The 11,346-nt window shown below is 41.8% G+C and overlaps 1 long non-coding RNA gene across 1 annotated transcript in view; it reads right to left on the bottom strand.

Moving 5' to 3' along the window:
* LOC122462318 overlaps positions 1-11,004 on the bottom strand; it is an 11,370-nt gene extending 366 nt beyond the window's left edge. Inside the window, exons 1-3 of the long non-coding RNA XR_006284798.1 lie at positions 10,851-11,004; positions 9,432-9,497; positions 1-58 (exon numbers count right to left, since the gene is read on the bottom strand). The exon at positions 1-58 is cut by the window's left edge and continues 366 nt beyond it. This is a non-coding gene — a long non-coding RNA (uncharacterized LOC122462318). The remainder of the gene's footprint in view (positions 59-9,431; positions 9,498-10,850) is intronic.
* Between the last annotated feature and the right edge of the window lie 342 nt (positions 11,005-11,346).

The raw sequence follows: 11,346 nt of genomic DNA, 5'->3' as shown, positions 1-11,346 counted from the left end.
GAGCTACCTTCTTTCTTTCTTTTTTTCAAACTTTACCTAAATGACTTTACCTAAATGACTGGTTTAGAAGGAAAACAAAATAAATTAATAAAAAGTAAATTAATTATTCATTTCTAAATTCAGAGTTTTTGCTTTGGTTTGGTTTATATGTTGATAAAAATGTACACAAAAGCTAATTTCAAGAACCTTATCCAGGACACAGCAGGACTTCAGAATATCCAGTCAAGAAGTATTGACAATACCCCAGTCATATTCATGAAGTCTTACAATATTCTGCACATGGAATTCCCCTTGGAAATGATGAGGGCTCCAAACATGGTACAACTACAGAATTATGCTCAATGGCAGTTATTGTGAATGTTTATGGTAAGTAACAAAGCACTGATTCACACGGATTGATTTCACAAGACAGTAGCATGAAGGAAAACACATCCCAGAAAGCAGTCTCCCACCAGCGAAAGGGTAAAGGGGGAAGTATAAGTTGTGAGTTGGGATCTAGATGGATATATCTACATTTATCTGTTAGCATGTGTTAGCAGACTTTGTTGCCATGGAGGATATCATGTCTGTGTGCTGTTCTTCTATTGGGACATCTGGAGCACCAAACTCAATTACAAATAAAACCAAAATGAAGGAAAGGTACCTCTCTGCCATTCAGAACCTTTCCTTTAGCATGTTTTCTATATTCCAGATGAAGGATCCATGCAGGGATAGCTGCTCCAGTGCCCCAAACTGTACTGCACATTGTACTTGGGCAGTAGCAGGACTCCAGGGACACTGTCTACTTTTCATTAAGAGTCCAGCGGCCAGGATGTAGGAACAAGTACTCTTCAGTACTGAATGCATGTACAGCTTGTTGATAGTTGTTAGGGGCTGTTAGAGTTAGGTCCAGTCTTACAAGCATCCTGCAGACACTTTGTAGTGTCCATACAGTGCCTACAGCTCAGCTTCTGTACAGCAGTAGCATCTGGCTACCACCACCAGACTGCTGGTGGGGCTCCAGAACCTGAGGGTATGTCTACACTGCAAAAAAAACCCAAAGACACAACAGCGAGTCTCAGAGTCTGGGTCAACTGACTCAGGTTTGTGGGACTCATGCTGTGGGGCTATAAATAGCAGTGTAGACATTCCCACACAGGCTGGAGCCCCGGCTCTGAGACCCATCCCCCTCGCCAGGTTTTGGGCTCCAGCCCAAGCGGCAATGTCTTCACTGCTAGTTTTAGCCTCGTAGTACAAGCCCTGTGATCCTGAGTCAGTTGACCCAGATTCTGAGATTTGTTGCTGCAGGGTTTTTGTTTGTTTGTTTTGCAATGTAGATGTACCCTGAAGGATCCATTTACCACCAGGGGACTTCCAGTAGGTAGCTCAGCACATATGTCTCAAATAGGGAATGGAATGGCAGTAGAGCAGGGATTACAGGCCTCTGAGAGAATCATTCAGATTAGTCACACACAAGCAGAGTATGGGATGCCATATGCATGTTTAGTGCTACATGCAGCCATATTCCCTCCCTGCTGTGTCTGCTCCTCCAGGCCCAGCAACATGAAGTGGGAGGACTTCTGAGTTTGGGGTTCATGTGTGAGTATGGTTTTTATTCATGGGAGTAGAAGGGGCGTTGAGCAAATGGACAGGGTTTCAGTCACGGAGTAAAGGATCTGACTTATGGGGTTGGGGAGGTTGTATAGAGAGGGGAGATACTGAAGAAAACGTTGTCTGAGCCTGCACTGGAAAGAGGTGGGGTGTCACGGGAGAGTAAGTGAAGATTTGAACCTGGGGCAGGGATAAGAAGGGTTTCTTCAGCAGGGGAGTGGCCTGGACTGAGGCCGCTTATTGGTATTCTGAGTTGGGATGGCTTAGCAGAGTTGTGCATAAGTGAAAAGAGTGAATATGTAATTGAAGCAAATGAATTGAAATACTGGATGAGGTTGTGAGTATTGTTGGTGGTGTATGAATGAGGATTATGGAAGGCAGGAGGGGGAGAAAAAGAGATAGAGAGGCTGCAAGACAGAGAAAACAAGAAAGGAATTACAGTGAGATCAATACTGTTTCTCCCCTGCCACACACACACCCTTTACTGTGCCGTGTCTCTGTAACGTTTTTCCTTTCTGAAGGCAGGATAGTGATGGGAGAAGGAGGAGGGAGCCCATTTTCTTCTCATATTGCTTCTAACTTTCATCATCCTGCACCAGAACCTTTCACTGTGTCCCCAGATATTATATTAATGAGCATGGTATAAAAACCTAAATAGATACACAAGTAATGTCCCAGAGATTCACTTTGAAATCTGGTCTGCCTGCGGGGGGGATAGTTGAATGTTAAAGAATGTCTGCAGCCCCAACACTTCGGGTACCATTTGCCCCTTCGAACAGCTAGGGTGGACTTCAGTATCCCTCCACATTTTTGTTTTCTTGTGACCACTGATGATCTCACAAGTACAACATGGCATTATAGAAAGTGAATGCAATAAGTCTGTGTTGGAATAATAGGAACAAGCAAGAAAAGAAAGTGTCTTTGAAATAGAGATTTGCTGGATTCCCTATCAATAGTAGATACTCTGCATCACCCCGTTCTTATTTATCCATGAAAAGTTCTGGTAGTGAACATCCTTTCTATAACACTGTGTGGGTAAGTTTTTTATTTTGTTATTTATAAAGGAAATGCTTCCACAGGAAAATAAATGATTTCCATCAGGAATTTCACAGGATGTCATGCTGTGCTTTCCATGTGGTATTACTCCCATCACTACATTGCATTACATCAGATGTCATGATAATTCATGAGCTAGCAAGTTTAAAACAGCAAAGGGACTCACAGCGTCTCAAAGTAAGTAGAGTATGTCACTTGATTGACTGATCTCCACACTGGTCACCATATCTAGGTTGATGGCATTTCCATTAAAGATGGAACAGCCACAAGTGACGTGAAAACACAGCAACTCTCAGTTGTCTGCAGTTCACTCACTGGCTGGCTGACTAGGTCCCTATGCTCAGCTTAATGACATGTCTCTGTCTGTCTGGATGTAGCGTTGATAACATTTCAATGCCATATTGATCAATCCCAGTTTTCAGGGACTGTTCTAGGCATCAATTATCAGAATCCGATTAATTTTGGTGAAAACTGGAAAACTATAAGGCAGAAGTGGTGGACGTACAGAGCCTCTGGCATTTAGTTACCAGTCCCAGCTACCTCTCTAATTGTCTGCAAGTGAAAAAACTGGTTGATGGCAGGTATTAACACCTTCCAATAAAACAGTACCCCCATCTCAGTGCTGTCCATCCTCCCAATACAGTTTAAAATGCTGACACCCTGAAATATCATCTCTAAGACAGAAAACAAGATATATGATTAATAGGGGGTATGGACGGAAGGAGGGAATGGGGGTGCATACAGAGTCAGTGGCATGGGGAAAGAGGGGAATGGGGATAGACAGAGCCCCTGGCAGGAGCAGGAGAAGCGAGGACCCTGGTTTGGGCCGGGGGGGTTGGAGGACATTTGTCATTGGGGAAATGGGGGCATGGGAGGGCACATAGAGCACCTAGCATGGGACGGGGACAAAAGCATGAAAAGAGGGGGAAACGGGGGATGCACAGAGTCCTTGGAATGGGGAGAAGAGAGAATGTGGGGAGGGGCAAATGGGGGACACCCAGAGGCCCTGGCATGAGGGAGGGAGGGGAGGTGTTTCAGGAAGTCTCTGAAAGAGAGTGGAACAGGAGGGTGGCACCCAGGGACCTTGTTGCGGGGAATGGAAACATGCATGGAGCCCCTGTTGTGTGCAATGAGCTTGGCCTACAGAAGCAACAAATGTGTGAACCTCTAGAACGTAAGCATTTGTAGCTGCAGTTAACATCCAAAAGCTGATTATGACAGATATATTACTTCATTTCTTAGCTCTAATATCTGGTGATATAAACTATGGAAACACGTCTATCCAGAAATATGATAATTCTTACATAGAAAGCAAGTTTTTATTATTTTTAAATGCTCAATTATATCTTTTACTTTAAAAATCAAGTCAGCTGTTATCTATCAACAGCTTAGCCAAGGCGCTATGTGCCATCCTTACACATTTTGAGTGCATGTTTAGTAAGATACTGCGCAATGTGAAGAAGTGGCAGAATTGGTAAAGTGACTAAACATCCCAGTTGTATCATTACAGTCTTGATTTGTCATATATGTCCTGGTGACCTGGGAAATCCTGAAATGTTCCCCTTTTTCAATTCATCCATCAAAATATGTTTTATAGCTTCAAAATATTTGTTCAAAACATATTGCTATATTGAGTAGAATTTGCCTGCTAGGAATAGTTTTGTGAATCATGCTAGGTATGATGAACAGAGTGGAGTGAGGAGATAAGTCAAAGGAAGGTAGACATTATCAAAGTGTTCTTTTGCTCTAAGTTAAGTGTTTCATGGCAAACTCATTCAAAACACCAAGTCACTGAAAAAAAACAACAACTCCACTCTGAAAACTATGCCCATGATGCTGATGTATCAAAAGCTGGGACCAACATGCATCTTTGGTAAAGTGTACTTTTGTCTTCGGGATGACTATAAACAACCTTAAAAAATGCCACCACAAATGTATCTCCCTTTTTTAAAGAAAGCATAGATATCTACAGCAGTCATTTGATGGCTCATTTTATGCCCATCAGAACTGACAAATCTGACATTCCTATTTAAAATTAGACCTGGTTTTAATAGTTCAAATTTCAAAGTTTTGATATTTCAAAATGTCAGAGTTATAAATTGAGGTGAAAATTTCTTTTATTTTTTCCATGTTGCTTAGGTCAGCGACCGTCATTTTGAAATTACTATTTCAAATTGGAGCCAGTCAACATTTTTTTAAAAGTTTGAAATTTTGACTAAATTTGTAAAAGATAGGGAATTTTAAGTCACCCATTTTCCCTGCTTTTTTTCAATCGACTCTGTTTTAAATCTCAAGATTAACTATTACAGCTTAATCAACTACATGTTGGCCCTGTGTATTAGATGAGTCTATTAAGCAAAGTCTGGTCTCTCTCCTTTTCTGTGTTTTTGCTGCAAAGTGGCAAAAAGACATTAGAAGGCATTTTGAAACCTGGTGAACATCCCTATATATACAATATCATTAATCAGCAGATTCCAAAGATTGTAAGTCTGCTTCAGACATACCATTTTTGAGGCTTATGTATTTTGTGATAAGCAAAATCAGGCTTACAATGGAACCTTAGTTACAACCGTTAAGTCTGGAATAGCTGCTTATGCTCCATCTTAAAGAATTTGCCTGTCATAGTGTGTGGTAGCATTACCTGCACCAATTTAGAACAGAGGATAACATCACATCATTACACCATGTCTTGGCTAAAATAAACAGGATCAGTCCTGCATCCTCAAATGAGCAGTCCTTACTGATGACAAAAAAACCCTACTGATGGGGCTACTCACATAACTAAAAATTTCAAGATTAGGCCCATTAAGATTTAATTTTGTAATCCTAAAGCCACTGTATTTCCACAGTTTGGCCAGCTGTGTTTCCACTGAGCATTCTGTCTCACTTCATTACCACAGGATTGCTGGCTTGGACCCCGACTCTGAAGCTTTTGCATCAGATGAATTAATACATTCATGAAGAGCCCTTCTGAATTTAAAGGGACGCTACAGACAAAGCAATCTCCTGGAATGCATGAAGTGCAGGATTGGGATCTTGACTTTTACTCTGATACAAGCTTGGTGCATGGCTGACTACAATACCAAAGGTCCAAATTCTGAAGTACTTAGCTGTCTTTCAGGGAAATCTATTGTTTGCAGATTGGACTTGGATGAGCATGCAAGCACTCTTGGCATGAATACTGACCCAGGTAAATTTAAAATATGGTTCTGCTGAAGGCTGGTGCATGTAAAGTTGAAATTCACTTTTCTCAATTATTACGAAAGCTATAGATAGAATTTGTGTGTTTTGAGTGTTTCAGTTCTCACCCCCATCATGCTAAACTGTGGTCTTTGGTGAAGTAAACTCTTTAAATTTATTCACTGCTTTTCATTGCCTCCCTCTCATCTGAGACTGAAAATACATTTACCAGTTGGAAAGGGTCTTTCTGTGATGTGAACGCTAGTCCACAAGGATCTAGACTGAGCGGACCAACTAATTTCATGTAGGTCACTGAACAGACAACTGTGAACCCTTATCTCTGGTTTCAGGAATATTGTCTTTTGTAATGTAATATGCTTAATGCCAATAAAACAAACAAACATAGAAACAAGGTTAAGTTGATGGACTGGAATGACTATGATATTTCAGTGCAGTAGGTCTACTTACTCTAAATATGATATTATGCACAAATATATTCTTTTCCAATGTCTGGATGTTCCCATCCCGCCCCCAGATCCTCAGATTTTTTTCAAGATTTCAAGGCCAGAAAGGATCATCATAATTGTCTAGTCTGAACTCCTCTGCAACACAGGCCACACAACTACAGAACTTCCCCCAAAATAATCAGAACTAGAGCATTTTGTTTAGAAAAACATCAATCATGTTAAAAATAGCCAGCAATTACTCTTGGTAAATTGTTTTAATGGTTAATCACCCTCACCTAAGTTCCCTCTAAGCTGCAGCTGCGCAGCTGCCTATTAAAGCGCTGTGGAGGGCCTCAGGGCTGTGATGGGAAAAGTATTGTTTACTACTTCTCTTACTACTGCCCCTCCCCGCTGGCCAAAGCACAGACCTGCTGCAGTGTGGGGAGGCACCCGTCCCCTCCGGTCCCAGCATGGACCTGCCCCAGACTTGCCGCAGCCAGGGGAGAGGAGCCCCCACCTTGGCCCAGCCCAGGCCTGCCGGAGCTGCCGGGGAGAGGAGCCTCTCCCTTGGCCCAGTCCCACTGGAGCTTCTGCAGCCAGGGAGAGGCGCCTCTCCTCCAGCCCTGAGCTGCTGTGGCAAGAGGGGGCTTGGGGGGGGGAGTCCTCTCTCCCCACCGCAGCCCCTGGTCAGCCTGCACCCCAACCCCTCAGTCTCACCCCAGAGCCTGCACCCCCAGCCAAAGCCCTCACCCCCCTATACCCAACCCTCTGCCCCAGCCCTGAGACCCTCCCATACTCCAAACCTCTTGGTCCCACCTCCACCACATGAATTTTGTTATGTGCACCAATATGGGGTCTAAATTAGCTGTTACCACTCAAGAAAGAGATCTTGGAGTCATTGTGGATAGTTCTCTGAAAACATCCACTCAGTGTGCAGCGGCAGTCAAAAAAGTGAACAGAATGCTGGGAATAATTAAGAAAGAGATAAATAATAGGACAGAAAATATCACGTTGTCTGTATATAAATCCATGGTACACCCACATCTTGAATACTATGTGCAGATGTGGTCGCCCCATCTCAAAAAAGATATATTGGAATTGGAAAAGGTTCAGACAAGGGCAAACAAAAATGATTAGGGGTATGGAACGTCCTCCGTATGAGGAGAGATTAATAAGACTGGGACTTTTTAGCTTGGAAAAGAGATGGCTAAGGGGAGATATGATTGAGGTCTATAAATTCATGACTGGTGTAGAGAAAGGAGGATAGGTCCATCAATGGCTATTACCCAGGATGGCAGGAATGGTGTCCCTAGCCTCTGTTTGCCAGAAGCTGGGAATGAGCAACAGGGGAAGGATCACTTAATGATTACCGGTTCTGTTCATTCCTCTGGGGCACCTGGAACTGGCCACTGTCAGAAGACAGGATACTGGGCTATATGGACCTTTGGTCTGACCCAGTAGGGCCATTATTATGTTCTTATGAAGGTGATGTGTCACACATGTCCTCCATATTGGTGCACATAACAAAATTCATTCCACACATGTCTGAGGAACAGTGGGGGGGGGAGGGGCAGACGTTCTTGTCAACTGCTGGAAATGGCCCACCTGATTATCACTACAAAAGGTTTTCTTCCTCCCCCCCGCCCCCGCTCTCTGCTGCTATTAGCTCATCTTAAATGATCACTCTCCTTACAGTGTGTATGATAACACCCATTGTTTCATGTTCTCTGTGTATATAAATCTCCCCACTGTATTTTCCACTGAATGCATCCGATGAAGTGAGCTGTAGCTCACAAAAGCTTATGCTCAAATAAATTTGTTAGTCTCTAAGGTGCCACAAGTCCTCCTTCTCTTTTTGCGAATACAGGCTAACACGGCTGCTACTCTGAAACCTTTAGCAAGCTTGTAATTTTGTTCGCAATTGTGGATTATTCAGCAACAAATTACTGTAAATGCTAAGCCACACTAAATGTCCATTTAACAGAGCCAGCACTGTATCATTTCGTGGAGAAACAGGCATATATGTATTTGTGATTGCAAGGAAAATGCTTTTAGAAAAAGTTAGAAATAAACTGCGTTATCTGTTATATGTGTGCTGTCAGACTTGAGGATAAAGCAGCCCTCTGGATAAATTACAAATTAAATGAGCTCTACTGAAGGAAAGAAAGCAAATGGGAAGAGTATGAGCCTGAAGCAGTGAGATGTTCATCAGCTGAGCCTGAGTCAACAGTTCCCTAGTTAACTTTTAGAAGCATGGGGTCCTCCTAGGTGTATATACCATGCTGATCTTAAACAGAGCCTCCATTCACGACCAAAATAACTGAACAGGGCAGCACAGCTTCTGTTGTGTTTGGATTTCAGAAGCAGGAATGGTCGTATCTGATAATAAATACAACAGAAGTTCTTTGTTTCTGCAAAGGCTAAAATTTATGAAGGGATCTGTTACTGATCTATTCACATTGTTATTGTTTAGAAGTGTAAAAGGTGCATTGACTGGTCTTTAATGGCTTCTGTATTTACATTTCCCTGCAGAGATTCATTTAGCTGGCAATGTTCTGGACATTGTGCCTGATAATTGCATAATTTTTGTTTTCCTTTAACATATTTTACTGTACATTTCTGTGAAAAAGGGCACATTATCTTTTGCATCAAATCATTTTACCAAAATACTAACTTTATAATATAGGCACAAATCATGCTCACCATACTCATGCAAGCAGGCCTACCTACTCACATGAGTAAGGCAAGCAGGACTTTTTAGTTATCCCAACAGTCCCAAGTTGCTTTAAATCATCACTTTGGTTCCACAGGAGTCAATGTAGCTAATTTTGTGATACATTATAGAAAGTATGAAAAAATCCATTAAAACCCCTTGTACCCCAAGACATACCCATCATTCCTGGAAGTGACACAGTTCAGGAGCCCAGAGAATTCTGGGAATTACACAGCACTGCCCAATCGCTGTCTCACTGTCAAACAGACAGAACATTTCTAATAGTTCTGTGAAATGTGCTACTGCCAGTGAGAAGTCCCATCAAACGGCCAACTTTTTGGATTCTAAAAGTGCATATCACTGCAACCCCACTAGCTTGCTGGTCCCTCATCCTGCCACCTTGGCAGGCATCATCATAATAATAATTAATAAAGCTTCATGCTTACCGTATGGACTGTTTTTCATGTTCAGCGCACTTCACAGACATTAATTAGGGAGGTCTCACAAGCCTCCTGTAATATAGGCAAGTACATATTAATAATTATTCCCATTTCACTGATCCGGACCTGTCAAGTATAATGCATGTCATTTGACGCTCATGCATTTGGCAGCCCTGTCACACATGCCTGCATATGTGTTAAAAGTTTCATGCATCGGTGCATATCTGTAAGACTAAGAGTTTTGGTCTCCCATATTCTACTGATTACTATTAATATCTCTGTACAGGTCACAGACCTAGTGACCGATCAAGGCAAGCAGTTGCTATTTGCCCCATTTTACAGAAAAAGTAACTGAGATGCTGCACAAAATCACAGAGCTGGGAATAGAACCCAAGTCTTATCCACGCTGTCTTTCAGAATAAATCTGCCAAATATGTGTGCTTGACTATGTTGTTTTTCACCACTGTTTTGACCATTAGACATCACTTCCAGAGCCAACATCTCTACCGAATAGTTGTAAGCCACTGGCAAAATGTGCATTTTGAGTGGGTCTGCCTAAAGGATAAGTCTATTAGAATCATAGAATCATAAGGTAGAAGGGCCTGAAAGGGTCATCTAGTCTAACGTCCTGCCAAGTTGCAGGATTTGTTATGTCTAAACCATCCAAGATAGATCGCTATCCAGTAGAATACAGGAGACCAATTGCTTTACTTACAACTGTTTCCCCTATAGTTCAAGTGGAAGAAATCAGTGCTGTAGATATGAAGGTCCTGCATTCAAACCCTGCTGACAAACCAAGCAGCAGAAACTAGGATGTGATGATATAATTAAAGACTATATCATAATTCATATATGCAAAGGGATTGAGTTAAAGTTGCATGAGGACCTTAATTGTGGTATGTGATTGATTAATTTGAATGTTCTTTTTAACATAGTTTTTTGTATGTGTATGTATGTATATATATGTGCGTGTGTGTGTCTTCGTGTTGGTGTTCCTCTTTTAAGACCCTCCCTCTACTAGTCCAAGTTATCATGGGTTTCTGTCACTGTTACCTTCATTCTCCCACCTGCAGTATCTCTGTTTGGTTTTTTTGCACCCACCTATTGAGCTGTCGTAAATTGGATGGTAATCTCTTTGGGACAGGGACTGTTGTCCTATCATATATTTGTACAGCATCCTATTTGGGGTCCATTAGTACTTCTCTAATACAAATAATAAATTATACTATAACTTTTTCATTTAGAAGCGTACATGGAGATGTACTTCATTTTATGAAATAATATGGACACAGGAGTGTCCAGGATATGTGCCAGTATCTCATGATTACTGAGCAATTTACTCTGATAGTTTACATCCCCTTGATTCTTTTCCCCAATTTGGACTTGTCAGGGTGTATTATTATGACGCAATATAGAGTGTGGTACCTCATATCGCTGTAGGGTGCATATCCGATTCATCCTGACTCATGCATACCATCATGTTATGTGTTTAGGTTGTGAGGCTTTCAGAGCAGGGATCGTGTCTTCTACATTTATACAGCAACCAGTGCAATGGAGCTTCAATCCAAGTTGGGGCCTTTGGACACTGCAATAATATATTTATTACTACAACAAATCATGTTGTCACCTTGAAATTTAAAGAAAAATACCCCTTTCTCCCCACCCACCTTCATTAAAAAATGTGCATAAAGAAAAATATTTGAATGCCCCGCGCGAACACTCTGTTGCTTAAAACAGGTTTCAAGTGGCTGAGTGCCAGGCTGAGGGCATGCCAGAGAGAGCTTTAAACCAGAGTCTTATAGAGAGTGATTAGTTAACATCTTTTTAATGATGAATTAATGAGCAGTAAAAGCATTCTAATTCCAGTATGTACAGAACCTTGTGTTTAAAGGTGCAGGTTCAGTGAGAGTAGTTCTGTGAC

Source organism: Chelonia mydas, chromosome 1 (genome assembly GCF_015237465.2).
Source record: "Chelonia mydas isolate rCheMyd1 chromosome 1, rCheMyd1.pri.v2, whole genome shotgun sequence".
Classification (NCBI taxonomy): domain Eukaryota; kingdom Metazoa; phylum Chordata; order Testudines; family Cheloniidae; genus Chelonia; species Chelonia mydas.
Note: the sequence above shows the minus strand (reverse complement) of the source record. Positions and strands in the feature narration are given on the sequence as shown.